The 18,685-nt window shown below is 44.3% G+C and overlaps 1 pseudogene; it reads left to right on the forward strand.

The window, feature by feature from the left end:
- The first annotated feature begins 16,123 nt into the window (after positions 1 to 16,123).
- On the forward strand, positions 16,124 to 17,823 carry LOC100764989 (annotated as a pseudogene).
- The last annotated feature ends 862 nt before the right edge of the window (positions 17,824 to 18,685 follow it).

Here is an 18,685-nt window from a genome sequence, read left to right on the forward strand (position 1 = left end):
CTTCTCTGCCTAGCCCAGCCCACTATTCTGCTATGGTTTGAGTTTTCTCCCCTTCTCACCTCCAAAACGCATGTGAAGCTGAGGGTGCAGCTCAGTGGTAGAACACGTGCCGCCAGTGTCTCACCGGAGTCTACTTCCAATTCTTATTTTTGCAGTCTGTGTAGAGGGAGAAAGTTGAATGTTCAAGGGACCCAGGGCTCTGGGCTGGCTCTGCACTGTTGATGGCTTGGTCAAGTCCCCTGAAATTCCTCCTTTCCTAAGGCATGGACTTTCTAATCTACTGTGAGCTGATTCAAGTCACCAAGCCTGTGTGTGCTGTCTTTAGGGGTAGGTTGCAAATGATGATCTGATTATCAGCAATAGGCCTAAGATTTCATGTAGGAACTCTGAAATGTTTGATTTGATTTCTCAAGGGACTTTAAATAACCGATTCCTGGTTCTGGATCCTGTCCCTGCTTTCTGCAGTCACTAGGTAGTTCCCTTGAAAATTTTACCACTGCCTTTCCCCTCCCTCACCTCAGACACTACCCCTGCCTGGAGGCTGTGAAGGGCAGAGCCTTGGCTGCACTGACAGGGAAAGCTTCCAGCCCCCCAGACAGACCCAACACACACAAGGGGGTCAAGAAATAAAGATGAGCATGACTTGTAACCCTAGCAAGTAACACATAAGTCCCTTATACTGGTACTGGGGCCAGAAAAATTAGTTCCTTTGTGTTCTGGTTCCCTTATCTGTAATATTGATTAAAAACAATACTATCTACTACTCATCTCATGATGTTTTGAAGCAAGATTATAATCTACAAAGTTCAACTCCAGAGCCAAACAATTACTAGGCAGGACAGCATAGGCCTTGGGTCCTAGCACTCAGGAGGCAGAGGCAGGCAGATCTCTGTGAGTTTGAGGCCAGCCTAGTCTACATAATGAGTTCCAGGCCAGTCAAGGCTGTACAGCATGACCTTGTCTCAAAATAAAAAATAAAGAGGCTCAGAATCTAGTTCTAAAACAAAACCAAACAATTTCCTCGCCACATACACAGAATCTCATGTTCTAAAGAAATTCATGGCATTTGTATTGGGCTTCATTCATTCTATTCTCAGTCACGTGCCTGCTCTAATCCATGGACTCACTTGAGGATCAAACCCAGATATTCACAGATTACTCAACATGTGCCCAGAAACAGCCTTAGCTCAATGTGTGGAAGCCAAGACCAACATTATTACAGTCATAATTCAAGAGGGGAAATAATTTAAAGTGTGGTCTATTCATATAGCTCACCTTTGTAAGGCCATTAAAAACCACGTTCATATTTTTTTGTTTACAAAATTGTTTAATTTACAAAGGAATTTCTCCGATATGCTGATTTTAAAAAATTCCAAAATTATATATACTGCATGGTGTCAATTATGCTTTAAAAACCATAATAAAAACTCCAAAGGCAATGTGACAAAATGTTAATACTGGGTAAATCTGTGTAGTGAGGCTGCTTATATAACTATTTTTCTGCTCCCATGAACTTCCTGGGAAGCCAATAACTGTCTTTATAATTATAAATACAATACATCAAGGATACTAACTACAGCCTACTTTTCCTTCTTGCAGCTGTCCCTGCTCAGCTCCATAGGTGAGTAGCCAGGTGCTGGCTCACACCCTGCACAAGACACACATGACAGGGGACAGGCCACCTACCCAATGGTCACTGGTGCTGGGCAGGGCAGTGCTCCAGCCCTGGTTCTGAGCAGAAATGTCACTGGCCTCTACTTACCAGGATCTGAGAGTGCTCACTCATGTTATCTACAGACAAACAGATTCTCCTTCAGTGCAGGAGCGAGCGAGTGGAGGCTAGGCACCGCTCCAACACTAGCACTGCTGAGGACAGGGCTCTACTGATAGCAATTATCAGAGCCTGAATGGGCAGAAAAGGGCCCGTCATCTTTGACCTCAGAAGCTGCCTGCTCTCCATTCTCATCATTTTCACCTGATTTGCCAGTGCTCTCTCTTGTTGTCCTGACTTTTTATAGGAACTGAGGAAGAGGGGCCTGCAAAATGGCTAAGATGGTAAAGGTGACTGCCACCAAACCTAATGCCCTGTGTTTGATTCCTACAATCACATGGGGGAAAGAGAGAAAAGACTCCTGTGAATTGTTCTTTGAATCCACACATGTACTGCAGTATGTGTGCATGCACATACGAGCACACACAAACACACAATACAAAAAAAAGGTGAAAGCCTTTTTTTTCTTAACCAAACTAACTAAAAAGAAGTAAGAGAAAATGAAAACTTAAGAGGAAATGTAGAGGCACCAAGTAAATTCTACATGGGCCCAGCACAGAGGCCAATAGTGTCAGTGTAGGAACGGCAACCTCATGCCTCCAATAGTCACCATCAACATATGAGGTGCCGGATTATATTTTCCACATGGGAACTCTGAGGGACACACATATAACCCAAAGCACAAGGCTTTCCCAGAGCCCACAAATAGGTTAGACACACTTCAGAGAACACCTATTCCTTCCTGTGGTTCAACCCAGCACAGCGGGAGAACATCCTGTTTGTGTAGGTCCTTCAAAGTCTGCTGCCTGTGACTTCCTGTGCGGGACTGTGTGATCTCTTTATTCCCATCAGAACCCCACAGAAGCCTTGGAAGGAACTGAGGAACCAGTTTGCTTTTGGCCATTGGTAAGAAGCAGCTATCATAAGTGGCCAGTCAATCAAGAGGAAGAAATAGTTGTGATTGGCAACATTTGCCATTCCTTCTAACACACTCTTAAACAGGGACTGGAGAAATAGCTTAATGGTTAAGAGTAACGATAATTTTGTTACGATAAATCTTTCAATCAAGCTGCCCAAGGCCCGCTGCCATGTAGGCGCCCCAAATAACACACAGAGTCTTGTATTAATTACAATGCTGCTGGCCAATGACTAGGATTTCTTATCTGCTATCTCTGTCTTAAATATCAACCATAATTATTAATCTATATATTTTATAAAGATTTATCTGATCGAGGATGATGGTGGCATGCATCCTCTCTTGTCAGGCTCACATGGCGGCTCCAGAGAGAAGAGAGGAGGAGGAGGAAGAGGAAGAGAGTGATTTCCTGCTTGTCCCTGCTTATATTCTGGGTCTGCCTGCTATGTCACTTCCTGCCTGGATCACAAGACTCCTCTTTACTACATTTCCTAGAATCCTCTTCGATTACTAGTCCCATCTAACTTGCGTCCCTATTGGTCAACAGTACTTTTTTTAATCAACCAATAAGACAAAAATATACACAGAAGAACTTCCCTCATCACCTCTTTTCTGTCTAAATAAAAAGAAGGGTTTTACCATTAACATAGTAAAATATATAACAAAACAGTTATCAAGTAAGAACTATAGTTCCAATATTTAGTTCATTAACATTTAGCAAGACTGAAAGAAAATATTCTATTATTTATCCTATCTTTGTGAATCTAAGGTCTTATATGTAGCTTATCGTTTATAATACCTAAAGAAAACTATAACCATAACTATCTATCTTCAACTCCATCAAAGACCAGAGAAGGATAATATATAACTCTAGAACTGACAGAGACATCTCGCTACCTGGACAGTCACCCAAAGTTCCTCTGTAACGTTGGGGCATCCATTCTTTACCCTATAGGCCACAGTGTATCTGGCACACTTCTCCATAAAGCAGGAACCCTTCAGGACTGTCTTGTTTTGCAAGTTCAACAGTCATTTTCCTGTGGGTCCTGCATGTCCAGTTTATCAAACAGTCCAGGCAAGAGCAGTTTCTTGGCCAAATGGCTAATCTTGCTATGTTGAAGGCAAACTCCATAACAAGTTCTTCAATGCCCATCTTCCTCTCAGACATAATTGGTATGCCGGGAGCAGTTGTGTCTCACTGTCATGAAAAACTCTAAACCATTTAAATGCCATATATTCTGTATTAAATGCCATATATTCAAAGGCATAAACCTGTCTTTGAAAGGTTTGAAGAATATCTATCCATTTCAAATACATCTCTGTATATCTAGAAAGCCTAACTAACCTAATTATAAGTTCTGACTATTATAGGTGACTATGTAATCTATATTTAATTATGCAATACATTTTAAAAGATCAGTATAAACACAATACCAAACAAGAGGAGAAATTTACATATAGCAAAATTAACCTTAAATTTGTCTCAATAAATGAAAATCCATACCAATGTAAAGTATTCGTTTCTATATCCTATTTCCCTTTTTCCTTTAAAAAGAGATTGACTGTGATCATTACCATTTACAACCAACCCCATTTAAATGAAAACAAACATTTATAAACAATATTTAGGAATTTGGGCGTCATTCATTCCAAACTGCTTCCTGCTAGTTAGGGGCAATGTCCATACCATGGGAATCATAAAACACAGATATCCTGGTTGTAGTCGTCTATGACTGCATCATCTCAGCTGTTTTGGATATAGGATCATTTGGGCTACTGCTTCAGGGGGTCTTGCTTGATCAAACCATATTAGTCTGGAAGGAATCCATAGCTTTACATTTTCTGTGAAAACATAAGCAAAAACTCTTTTCCCAAGTAACCTGTCCTTATTTTTAAATTTAGAAGTCAAAACATTTTTAAACTATATAAGTTGAATTAATTTAGCAGCATTGATAATCAAATGTCTGTTAGCAGTTGCAGCTCCTTCCTCGGTAATCAAACACTTTAAAGACAACGATATATCATATATGTGAGCCACCGGCAAGGAGGGACGCCAATAAGGTGTCCGATAAGATAAGTCTTATAAAATATATAGCTTTATGAAAGTTAAGACTGAGATAACAGATGAGGAATCCTAGTCATTGGCCAAGCAGCTTTGAACCTAATATAAGTTTCTGTGTATTTATTTGGGCCTAACTCGGGCGGGCGGCTGGCGTAAAACTCATATGTAGCGGTGGGGCTCAGGCCGCTTTTGGCAGAAAGATTTATCTTAACAGAATGGTGTCAGTGAGCGGGATGACTCCAAGCCCCAAGGTTCCCAGACAAAGAGGGAAACCTGCCGCCACAGCCTGGCCTGTTGGGCCACTGAGAGGCATCAGAGAAGCTTCCATATGCTTTCGACTTCCTGACGCTTCTGGAGTTTAGACTCAGCACTCCCAAGATGATAAAGACAGATCCAGATAAAGAAAAACCTCTAAAGGTTTACACTACATTAAAAAATATATGTAGGTTTGTGAGAGAAGGAAGCAGAGGCAGGTGGATTTCCACAGAGAAACCCTGTCTCGGGGGAAAAAAGAAACAAAAGAAAGTAAAAATATAGTAATAAAGAAGCCACTTAAAGATGGAAAATACACAGAGAATCTGGATACTATATGCCATATTGTTGTCTTTAAATTGTTTGATTGCCGAGGAAAGAATTACTGCTGCTAAATTAATCCAACTTATACATTTTAAAAATGCTCTAACTTCAAAATTTAAGTTTAAGGACAGGCTACTTAGAAATAAAGGTTTTGCTTGTATTTCCACAGAAAATCAAAAGCTGTTGATTCCTTCCAGACTAATATGATTTGATCAAGCAAGACCCCCTGAAGCTGAGGTGATACAGCCTTACAGACTACAAAAACAAGGACTTGGTCAGGTTTCTATGTTTTATTATGATTCCCTATGGTATGAACATTGCCCCCAATCAGCAGGAAGCAGTTTAGAAATAACGATGCCCAAATCCACAAATATTGTTTATAAATGTTTGTTTTCATTTAAATGGGGTCAGTTATAAATGATAATGAGCATAGTCAATCTCTTTTTAAAGAAAGAAAAGAGAAATAGAATATAAGAATGAATACTTTGCATTGGTATAGATTTTCATTTATTGATACAACTTTAAGGTCAATTTTGTGATATGTATATGTCTCCTCTTGATAGGTATTGTGTTTATACAGATCTTTTACCTATAATAGTCAGAACTTATAATTAGATTAGTTAGGTTTTCTAGATATACAGAGATGTATTTGAGATGGATAGGTATTCTTCTAACTTTTCAAGGACCTACAGAAATATGGCATTTAAATGGTTTAGGGTTTTTCTTGGCAGTGAGACACAACTGCTCCTGGCACACCAATTATGTCAGAAAGGATGATGGGCATCGAAGAAACTCGTTATGGAGTTTGCTTTCAACATGGCAAGATTAGCCATTTGTGCAAGAAACTGCTCTTGCCTGGACTGTTTGTTGCTGAATAAACTGGACATGCAGGACCCACAAGAAAATGACTGCTGAACTTACAAAACAAGACAGTACTGAAGGGTTCATGTTGAAATGGAGAAGTGTGCCAGACACACTGTGGCCTATGGGCTGAAGATGGATGCCCCAAAGTTACAGAGGAACTGTGGGTGACTGTCCAGGCAGTGGATGTCTCTGTCAATTCTAGAGTTTATATATTACTGAAAGACCCGCTCGGAATGCTTCTGCATGCCCCCTGCCCCTCTGTCTTTCCCGCCTGTGCCGGTGCTGGGTGTTCTCTCTGGAGCAGGCGGGAGGAGCAGTTGACCAAGGGCAGCGCGGCGGGGACTGAGCAGGGCAGGGCCAGGGTTCGGCCAGGGGCTGGAGAATGCAGCGCGGGCGGCGCCTGGAAGGGGAACTTGAGCTGGGAGAGCAGCGGTGCTGCTTGTCCAGGAGCTGCGAGCGGGGAGCCGCCTCCAAGGCCAAGGACACGGGGGCCGCGGAGCTGCTGGGGCCTCCCAAGCCTTCACCCGGCAGGGCTCGAGCCCCCGGCCCACTCCGCCTGGCACTGTGCCTCGGGGCTGGGGCCGAGCAACGAGCACCAGGTGGGCCGGCCCAAGGGCGAGCACCAGGTGCGTTGGCCCGAGGGCGAGAGCACCAGTTAGGCCGGCCCGGGGCCCCGCCCCCACACCCCCACCTGATGAGAAACACTCCGTCCCAAGGTCTCCGCCCCCAAGGTCAGCCATCTGGACGCGGAGGGGGGGAATTGAGTCTGTTGTACCAGACACCAGACCTTGAGAATATGCTGGTCTGGAATGGCTCTGTGTCTCATTTGAACCATCCAATAGAAATGATTCTGTATTTCGCCTCATTTGAAAGACTGTGTTTCACCTCATTTGAATGACTCTGTATTTCGCCTCATTTGAATAACCCTGTATAGCGCCTCATTTACATTGACCAATGGGAATAGCTCTGTACAATGCCTCATTAGAATTATCCAATAGAATCCCTGCTTCTAGCTTGCGCCTTTTTCCCTATATAAGGACCCCTTTCCCTTGGCTCGGTGCGCTTAGCCACACAGAAGCTAAGTCGCCCCGGGTACCCGCGTCTCTAATAAAGCCTCTTGCAGTTTGCATCCAAGTTCGTGGTCTCGATGATTCCTGGGTGCGGGTCTCCTTCTACGAAAGTACCTCTTCGGGGGTCTTTCATTACCCTTCTGTGGTCTTTGATAGAGTTGAAGACAGATAGTTTTCTTCAGTTATTATAAAAGATAAGTTATCTTTCTTTTTATTTAGACAGAAAAGAGGAGATGATGTGTATGTTTATCTTATTGATTGTCAAATAAAATATTGTTTGGCCAATGAAGCAGCAAGTTAGACAGGACTAGGAGTCAAAGAGGATTCTGGGAAATGTAGTAGAGAAGTGATCCAGGCAGGAAGTGACATAGAAAGGAGACTCATATTTAGCAAGGAAACAGGAAGTGTTCTCCCCTTTTTCCCCTTGCTCCTCCAGCAGCGGGATATGAGCCACCGGCAAGGAGGGACGCCAATAAGGCGTCCGATAATATAAGTCTTATAAAATAATAGATTTATGATAGTTAAAACTGAGCTAATAGATGAGGAATCCTAGTCATTGGCCAAGCAGCTTTGAACCTAATACAAGTTTCTGTGTATTCCTTTGGGCCTAACTCGGGCGGGTGACTGGCATAAAGCTCACACATGGCGGTGGGGCTCAGGCAGCTTTTGGCAGGAAGATTTATCATAACATATATAGTATCCAGACTCTGTATATTTTCCATCTTTATGTGGCTTTTTATTATTCTATTTCTTTTACTTTTATGTTTCCCTTTTATTTATTTTTTTATTTTTATATTTTTGGTTTTTCGAGACAGGGTTTCTCTGTGTAACTTTGGAGCCTATCCTGGCACTCACTCTGCTTGTACACACCCTGCAGCCAGACCAGGCTGGCCTCGAACTCACAGAGATCCACCTGCCTCTGCCTCCCGAGAGCTGGGATTAAAGGCGTGCGCCACCAACTCCCAGCTATGTTTCCCTTTTATGAGACAAGGTTTCTCTGTGTAACTTTGGTTGCCCTTGAATTCACTCTGTACACCAGGCTGGCCTTGAAGTCACAGAGATCTGCTTGCCTCTGCCTCCCAAGTGCTGGGATTAAAGGCCTGTGCCACCACATCCAAATTCTCTATTTCTTCTTCCTCTTTGTAGCTTTGGAGCCTATCCTGGCACTTGCTCTGGAGACCAGGCTGGCCTAAAATCCTTTTATTTTTTTCTAAACACTTTATCCTGTTCCTTTTTCTCTCACAAGCCTATGTATATTTTTATTTATTTATTTTTAAAAGATTTTATTTATTATGTATACAACATTCTGCTTCTGTGTATATCTGCACACCAGAAGAGAGCACCAGATCCCATAATGGATGGTTGTGAGCCACCATGTGGCTGCTGGGAATTGAACTCAGGACCTTTGGAAGAGCAGTCGGCACTCTTAACCTCTGAGCCATCTCTCCAGCCCCCTATGTATATTTTTAAACACGGTAAACCTTTAGAGGTTTTTCTTCATCTGAATCTGTCTTTATTGTAAATCTTTACCTTTTTCTGGCCATGTGGTCTTTTATCTGCTAAGCATTGCTAAAATTAAAGCCATGGCTGTTTTAGCCACTGTCTTTCCAAGGTGGCGGGAGTACATTTACTGCCAGCATTGAGAGTTATGCTCACTGCCTTGGTCTACGTTGCCATCAAGGAGCATGCTGCTGGCTTGGAGATGTGGTCACTGCCACTGCTAGCTGCTCGTACACACCCTGCAGTTTTTTTCCACTTATGCTGAGTCAGGAAACCTCTCTTAAAGGAGCTGCTCAAGTCTCTGTTTGTCTCTAGCAAAACAGAGACCACCCAAGAAAATGCTGCTGCCAAGAAGTCATGCTTGTCTCTGTTCTTTTGGTTCTAAAATCCCTTTTTAAGCTTTTGTGAAGTTTTTATGTGGAAGTTCATAAAACCACATCCTGACACCAAAATTATTGTAACAATAATTTTGTAACAATAAATCTTTCCACCAAGCCGCCCTAGCCTTGGTGCCACATGGGCACCCAAAATAACACACAGAGTCTTATGTACAACGCTACTGGCCAATGACTAGGATTTCTTATCTGCTATCTCTGTCTTAAATATCAACCATAATTATTAATCTATATATTTTATAAAGATTTATCTGATCGAGGATGACGGTGGCATGCATCCTCTCTTGTCAGGCTCACATGGCGGCTCCAGAGAGGAGGAGGAGGAAGAGGAAGAGAGTGATTTCCTGCTTGTCCCTGCTTATATTCTGGGTCTGCCTGCTATGTCACTTCCTGCCTGGATCACAAGACTTCTCTTTACTACATTTCCTAGAATCCTCTTCGATTCCTAGTCCCGCCTAACTTGCTTCCCAATTGGTCAACAGTACTTTTTTAAATCAACCAATAAGACAAAAATATACACAGAAGAACTTCCCGCATCAGTTAAGAGCACTGGCTATTCTTCCAGAAGACCCAGGTTTGAATCTCCAGCCCCCACATTGGCTCACAATTGATTGTAACTCCAGTTTCAGGGAGTCTGACAGTGTTTTCTGGCCTCTGTAAACACCAGAAACACAAGTGGCACACAGACATACATGCAGGAAAATAACTATTTTAGATAGGTTTCTTGCTGTGAAGAAACACCATGACATTTAATTGGGATGTATTTTCAGAGGTTTAGTCCATTATCATCATATTACAACAGGGTGTTGTGTAGACAGACACAGTGCTGGAGCAGGAGCTGAGAGTTCTTACATCTTGATTCACTGGCAACAGTAAGTGGTCTGACACACTGGGTGTAGCTTGAGCATATATGAGACTTCAAAGCCCACCTCCCAGGGTCAGCATCCCCAGAAGAGAGTGACCCTGGACATCTCTAGGAGATTGCAAACAGTGCCCACCTGCAGCTTCCCAGGCTCAAGGGTAGAAGAGTCACACACCCCTCTCAACTTTGAAACTCAACACCTGGTGATTTTGTCTATTTGAAATAGAACTGGAGAAAGGGAGAGGCCAACCTCTGGTGTTGCTAATATTCCAATATTTTTGGATTGAGAGAACAAAGCAGCAGAATAGACCCAAGCCTCAGTGGAGCCCCAGCACCACCAGATTTCCTTCCAGGAGACACGGTGAAGTCCCTGTGCATACCAGGAAATGGCCCATGTCAAAGATCAGGCAGCTCCAGTGGGATGATGAAGATATCCGCTTATGTCACAGTCTCTGTCTAGCTAGTAGGGTAACAGGCCAAGGGTGTGTGTGTGTGTGTGTGTGTGTGTGTGTGTGTGTGTGTGTGTATGTGTGTGTGAATGTCAGAGGACAATTTGTGGGAATTATTTCCCTCCTTCCACCATGTGTCCTGGGGACAAATCAGGTGGTCATGCTTGGAGACTGAGTTTTACCTACTGAGCCATCTAGCCATGACTTTTTCTCTCTTAGTGTTTAGTTTTGAAATCTGGTCCTTCAAGTTGGCAACTTTTGCTTAGCTTTGGAGCTGTCAAGTGTTGAATGTGTTATGTAGAGGTCAGACAATCCCCCAACACCTAAAACAATGATAGCATCTCACATGTGTTTCAGAGCTTTGAAGTGACATCTTATTCTCAGGACAGACTTTGCACTCTATCCCTGCCTGTTATGAACACTCTGCTCCAGGTCCACTTTGACCTTCCTGGACAGATAAACTGTCCTCAGGGTGCATCGGTCCCAGTAGGATCACCCCTGGAGCCTATTTCAGGAAAGCTCAGATGTCCATCCAAGTGTAGTCCCATGGACTTTCAGGCAGCCACTCTGTGCACCTTGGGAGAGGAGACCAAAAGCTTAAGGACTACTTTCCAAAGAGAGGAGGCCCCTTCCCTGGAGCCAAGGGAACTGCCCAGTGCCCCATGCCAGGCAACCCCTTAGCATCACATTTTGTTTCTTCCTCTTTGTGGAGGTAATTCACTTCGACCCAGCTCCTGTCCTAAGTACAACAGGGCATGCTCTAACACAGCCTCTGAGCCTTTTGGCAGGCAAATGCCACTTGCCCTGGACTGACGTCAGCAGGCCATTGTCAGCGTAACACTGTGTTACAGGGCAACAAATTTCAACAGCTACAGACTGAGTCAAAATTGCTTCTTAGCCTAAGTTGTGGGTGTGGCAGCTATGGCTTCATTGTCCCAAATGTCCGGAATACAGACATTTCGGAATACCTCCTGTCACAAACTCCTCCTAGGTCAAGTCCATTAAAATTGAGCATTTGTCAGGCCTTGAGGTCCAAAACTGAAGCCATGTGTACCAGCTCTCTCCTAACCCTTACCTCCTTTCCCCCTTGATGTCATCCCAGGGTGAGCTGCAGGCCAGGAGAACACGGGGATTTGGACAGACTCTTAAACAAGTGTGAGTCATCTTTCCCAGAAGTTGCACAGCCCTTGCAACGAGATGTCATTCCCACTCTCTTCACAGTTTAAGAGAGGCAACTGCTTCAAGGTCAAGGGTTCAGGAAGCCCCCAGGAAGGGCAAATAGGGAGTGCATGGAGAAGCAGGGAAGTAAATGATTACTGTAGCTTATCTCTGTTGGTCACGTTGAATTAGCATTGTCTAATTGGCTCTTGGCTGGCCATTGTTGGATGGGACACTGGAACTGCCTGCAGATCCCAGTCTGCTCAAAATACTACCAGAGAGTCTGATGGTGGAGACTCTCAGAGCATCCTAACATGACCTAGTGCATGCAAGGGTGGACATAGGAGTGCAGAATCCTCCAAGAAGGGTGCAGAAAGCAAAGTCCAAGAAGAGGGAACATGTGTGCACACATGCATGCTCAAACACACACGCACGCACGCGTGCACAGGTGTGCACACATACACACAAACACAGCTAAGAAATAAGAAAGGAAAAGATGTCCTATCTGCAACAGGTAAATCGTGTCAAAGCAATGACTTTCTTGAACAAAGGGAGCCTGATGAACATTCATCTGGCACAGAACTTAAGCAGCAGGCAAATTGCTGAGCATGCTCATACTGGGGTACTAGGCCAAGGTCACAGCTTAAGAAACACTCGGTGGCATGCTTAGCTCAAGGTCTTGGAGCGCATGCTCAGAAGGTTAAAGTGGTGACAGGAACTCTGGGATACCTACACAGACATCATAAAGATGGCGGACAGCAATGGCTATGGGCTCTGTGTGCTGGTTAGTATTTTTGTCAACTTATACAAGCTTCAGTCATCTGGGAAAATGAATCTCAGCTGAGGAAATGTCTCTATCAGATTGGCCCATAGTCGAGCCTAGGAGATACTTTGTTGATTAATTATTGATGTGGGAGGGCCTGGTTCACTGTGGATGCTGGAATCCCTAGGCAGATAGTTCTAGGTTATATAAGAAAGCTGGCAGAGCAAGCTAGGAAAGCAAGCCAGTAAGCAGCCTTCCTCTATGGTTCCTGACTCTGCTCCTGTGTGAGGTCCTGCCTTGGTATCCCTCAGTCCTGGACTGGAATCTAGAAGTGCAAGCCAAGTAAACCCATTCCTCTCCAAGTTGGTTTTGTTCAGTGTTTTATCACAGAAACAGAAAAGCAAACTAGAACATTCAGCTTTTTTTCACGAGGCTTTAGCTGAAAAGGAAATGTAACTACAATTTTTTTATTTGTTTTGTTTGTTTAGACAGGGTTTCTCTGTGTTGCACTGGCTGTCCTGGAACTTGCTCTGTAGACCAAACTGGCCTCAAATTCACAGAGATCCATCTGCCTCTGTCTCTGTACTAGGATTAAAGGTGTGCACCAACACGAAAGAGATCTGATCCCAGCGGCCTCTGCCTGGTAATGTATCCCAACCTCTGATTAAAGAGACAGTAATGGTAAAAAGCAGAAGGGGGGGTTAATGAATATGTTGGGAAGAGGAACTAACGAAGGGTACAACTGAGGTCATCATTAGGGTGCTGACACGAACTTTAAGTTCAACCAGAGGAAAAATGGGACGGGAATGGGGAAAAACATGCATGACTACTCTGTTTTGATCTAATGGTGGGCTTGTCATTTGTGGTCTCATTTCTAGTACTGTTGTCATCCCTTGAAAAAATCATTCTGGTTTCTGCAAGATATGACTTCTGCTCCAGAGTGCAGTCTGGCCATTGGGAGCGGCCTATCCTAAGAGGCTCTGTTGTGCCTGCATGCAAGGCTTAGAATGACTATTCTTTGTGCTATCAGCCATTTTTCCAACACACCAGCTTGTTAATAAGCCCCATCTTATCTTCCCCCATCTTTTCCCCTGGCTTATCATCTTCATCTAGCCTCAGAGAATTGAACTTTGTATTGCAGAGTCTTGTTGATCCATTTCCCCTGGTACCATCTCCAGACAGACAGCTGGACCCAAAGTTAATCTTTGTTCAACATCAGCTAAATCTTGATAAGCCTTGAAGTCAAGCCAGTTATGGTGGCACAAACCTTTAATCTCAGCATCCAGGAGGCAGAGGCAGGTAGATCTCTGAATATGAGTCCAGCCTGGTCTAACATAGCAAATTCCAGAACAGCTGGGGCTACCAACTGAGAACCTTTCTCAAAAGCAAAATGTCTGGAGTCACCCTTCTTCCTGAGCCTCCTGTGGGCTCAGAGCATCTGTCATTCCATAGTTGGCAGTCAGGCCAGTAGTCCCAGAGTGGGAGCCAGCTTTGGAATTACTAAGTCCTTTGCTCTGCCTTTGTGCAAGGATATGTAATTCACATTCTCCAGTCCTCAGCCCTCCCCAGCTCCTCTATCTCACGATTTTCCACAGAGAACAGTCCCACCATGGCACAAGAGGACAGGTGTCTCATGCTATGCTCTGGAGGATGTCTCAGGCTCCAGATGTGTTTCCTGTTCAGCCTTTCCTCTGGAGGTCCCCTCCTCCAGTGGCTGGAGAGCCCACCACAAAAGGCTTTCAGGAGTATGTCATTTTCATGTTCACTGTTGTTGCCATAGGGGCCTCATCAGAACACTGACTATTACCAGAACTGAAGAACACACCAAGAGAATATTGCCAAGAGTACACTTCACACATGAAGAGCAGTACGTGTGATCTGGGGCTCACTTTGTTATTTAATGACAAGCGTGTTCTCACTCAAGGGTGTCCAGTGGTGCGCTGATCCTGCCTTTGAGAAATCTTCACTAAACTTGAGTGGGCATCCTAGGCCAACAGTGGGAAAGGCAGGGGAGCTAGGATGTGAGACAGCCTGCTTGGTCATAAACAGCTAAGCCCAAGTGCAAATTGTCATATTCCGTTCGAGGCCTTCTGTTGATCTACAATCTTGCAAAGGGGCTCATTCATTTTCAGAACACAGAAAATTCCACCTGTAAAACGGGATTTATTTGGAAGGATGTGATGTGGTTCATCGCAAGTCTTTTTCATTCAGTGAAAGCTGGTAAGTGTGAATTTTCTCCTTGTAAGTTGGAATTATGAAGCCATTATTGCTGATGTGACGCCTGCACTTGATGTTGGCAAAACCCTGATAAAATTACCCACTGGCAGCCGGGCATTGGTGGCGCACGCCTTTAATCCCAGCACTCGGGAGGCAGAGGCAGAGGCAGGCGGATCTCTGTGAGTTCAAGGCCAGCCTGGTCTCCAGAGCGAGTGCCAGGATAGGCTCCAAAGCTACACAGAGAAACCCTGTCTCGGAAAACCAAAAAAAAAAAAAAAAAAAAAAAAAAAAAAAAAAAAAATTACCCACTGGCTGCAGCGCCACCTACTGCCAGAGCATGGCATATGCCCGCTGTCCAGAAGGTTGGTTGAGAAAGCAGAAAATGAAGACAATGGAAGAAGGCAAGATGACTCAATGTGTAAAGGCAACTGCTAAACAAGCCAGGCAACCTGAGTTTGAGTCCTGAAACCTGGTGGGAGGAGAGAAACAATGTCACAGTTGACCTCTGACCTCCACAGGGTGCTGCCCCATAATATACACACACAAAATAAATAATCAGATAAATAATATCCCCCATTTTTAAAGAACGAAAGGTGGAGCTCTGAATTCTGTTTCCATAAACACCAACATGTGTCCCCTTGGAAAGAACTTTATCAGCCCACATGAGAGGCATCGCTCCCCAGCCTAGTGAGCACAAAGGTGTTTCTCCCATGAATGAGCTCCCAGGCAGAGCAGGGATATTAACAGGACCTTGGGAGCAGCTGTCACTGTGCAGGGCCAGGTGACACATGAGGAACACAACTATGAGAGCTGCCGCCCCATCCTTAGGCAGCCCTGGGCTACACCTAGTTGCTCTAACCTGTAGGGTAAACTCTGAGACTTGGTAACAGCTGTCAAGTGAACCAACGCTACCTCTCATGGGAAGAACTGTCCAATGCAGCACCACAGGGGTGTACCGGGAGTGGGATATTGGCCCTACAGCTGGCATGCCCCTGCCCCAGGAGGCTGTATCTGCCTGCCACAGCCTCTCTTTATTCCTCTGGTTCCACTTCACGGCCCACCAGAAATCCTAGCAAGACTGTGAGCTGCCTCCTTATCCAGCTGCCAATCATCAGGATACTGGGATTTTGTCAGCTGGCCTTTCACCTGACGCACGCCACACATAAGCACTGGGGCCACTGAACAAATCACAAAACTCCGAGAGATGGTGTGTCACTGGCTTCCTCTGAATCCAGGGGGCTGCTCATGTCACACTTAAAACACCTGATCAACCAGTTCCTTCAACAGCCTACCCTCGAGAAATGAGCTATACATTTGCTTCCAACCTGATCTTGTATTGTGGAATAACCTTTTTGTACACTGTGAAGATGTGTCTTTGCCAAGACGCCTTCTGATTGGTTTAATGAAGAGCCAAATGGCCAAGAGCTAGGCAGGAAGAGGCAGAGAAAGAGAGGAAGAGGAGATGAAGCTAGGCGTGAAAGACTTGCCAGAGGACACAGAGAGGAAATAGGAGATGCAAGATGGAAGAGAGGTAAGAGGCCATGAAGCAAAATGTAGATTAATTAATATAAATGGGTTAATTTAAGTTATAAGAGCTAGTGGGTCTCTTGATTTCCACATTCTGTCATTTGATCAAACAATATTTGCCTGATTAATAGAATACAACAAAGTGAATGCCTATTGCAAATATCAAACCTTCAATGTCTTGATTTCAACTTCATGAAAATTAAAATTTTACTATTTACAATTTAAAATAAAGATATTAGAGACAATTTAAAAGAATTTTTAGTGTGTATGTGATGATGAGATTCATATTTCTAAAACTGGATTTGTTAAGCTGTTTTAATGATTGTAGGAACAATTTTGACAACATAGAGTAATGTTACTAACAGATGCACTCTAAATATATTATACTACTCAAAATAAGTACTATTGTAATCAAAAGTAAAAGTGTAAGTTTTTCTTCTTATATCTCATTTAATACTATATTTAATTTATTAATTTTGATTTGGTAAATAATCTTTTGGATCAGATTATTTTTAAAAAGTTAGTGGGACAAGCCTAAGCTATAGGCTGAGCTTTCATAATTAATAATAAGTCTCTGTGTCATTTTTGTGAGCTGGTGGCCCAAAGAAACATCCATCTTGGGCTTCAGATATTTGATCCCAGGGGCTGCTTCCTGGATGGTACCCAGGAGCCAGTCAACATGAGAGTCAACAAAGAGAGTCTCAACCCTCAGGAAGAGTGCTTCCCACACACTGGTGCCATCAGCACAGAGCACAGCGCACATCTTGTGAATGGTTGCTACTGTCAATCATGTCATTTCCACACCCACTGTGTTGTGAGAAATGCTCTGAGGTCACAGGTCCTTGGATTTTTGCCGGGGTTGGGGGTGGGGGTTGTGTTTCTCACAGAAAATGTCGGAGCTCAGGGACTGAGTCATCTCCTTCTACTGTGTGTGAAATCTGAGGATCAAATACGGGTTGTCAGACTTGGTAGCATGTGTACACCTCTACCCTCTGTGCCATCCCTCCAGCCCTGAAATGCAGTTGTTGACGTTATAAGAATTCTCCCCCGGGGAGCATAGGCCCTGTGTCCTGTCTCACAATGACAAATAGAGTACACAAAATGACAAACTATGAAGGGCTTGGGAGATGGTTGATTGGGTAAAGTGTTTACTGTGCAAGTTTGAGGAGCAGCACACAGACCCCCAGCACCCACATAAAAACCTAAACATTGCAGCACATAACCTGCCACCCCATCAGGGGATGGGGGGATGGAGAGGTGGGGGCAGATCTGGAGACTGGCTGTCTAATCTAACCCATCAGTGAACTTCAGGCTCAGTGAAAGACCCCGGCCTTAAATAGTAAGGTAGGGGCCGATGTCACTCGCACCAACAAGGTAAACGTTCCTAAGACTTGCCAGAAGTTCTTCAAGAAATGGGGCAAGCACCAGGCTCATAAAATGACACAGTACACGAAGGGCAAGGACTCTTTGTATGCCCAGGGAAAGCGGCATTATGACAGGAAACAGAGTGGGCAGACTAAGCCTGTTTTCTGAAAAAAGGCTAAAACTACAAAGAAGATTGTGCTGAGGCTTGAGTGTGTTGAGCCCAACTGCAGATCTAAGAGGATGCTGGCTATTAAGAGATGCAAGCATTTTGAACTGGGAGGCGATAAGAAGAGAAAGGGCCAAGTGATCCAGTTCTAAACTGATCTTGTTATGAAGACAATAAAATCACAATAAAAAAAAAAAAAGTAAGGTAGGGTCCAGTGAGATGGCTTAGTGAGTACAGGTGCTTGTTGCCAAATCGACTGACTGAGTTTGATCCTCAAAATCCACAGGGTGGAACCAGATCCTGCTGGTTATCCTTTGAAGTCTACACTTATTAAGGACTTTTCCCTCTTCACTTTTAGCATGTCTGTAGTCTTCCATCTCCCTCCAGGCCATGAAAATGCCAAGCGGTAAGTTAATCACAGGGCACTTCCTTTCAGTATTGCCACAGAAGCCTGTCTGTGGAGATGAGTTGAAGGGTTTGGGTCTCTGGTTTACTGGGACTCAGGTATCTAAGACACATAAAGTGTGGACAGCCCTGTGTGGTGTCCAGGATGGGCACAGTACAATTTCTATTATCTAGACACTTGTGGCTTCAGCCAAGTATAAGTGGATTTGGCATGTGGGGTGATGGAATTTGGCCAAGAGAGGACGGTGTGTGTGTGAACTTCCTGCTTGGTCTTTCAGGAGATTAGGGTGGAAAACCACCTTGGGGAACACTTGAAGCTGGTCAATCCAGATGGACAATCCTCTCAGGATTTCTGGGTCAAGCCTGCACCTCCCAGGAGGAGGAGGAGCCCTAAAGCTGCCTGGGGCACTTTCCAACCAGAACCTATGCAGACTGTGCCCGTGAGAGCAGCAGGAAGTAGCATGAAATGACACTTCCGTTAAGATCCTTTAGCAATCAGTCCGAGGAATTCCTGAGTGGGGAGAGGAGGAGGTACAGGAAACCAGAAGAGGAGGAAACCCTGCGTTTACCTGGAGGTGGGAGGAAGTAGGTCAGTGACTTGTTCCCATAGCAACTGTTA

Source organism: Cricetulus griseus, chromosome 2 (assembly GCF_003668045.3).
Source record: "Cricetulus griseus strain 17A/GY chromosome 2, alternate assembly CriGri-PICRH-1.0, whole genome shotgun sequence".
Taxonomy (NCBI): Eukaryota; Metazoa; Chordata; class Mammalia; order Rodentia; family Cricetidae; genus Cricetulus; species Cricetulus griseus.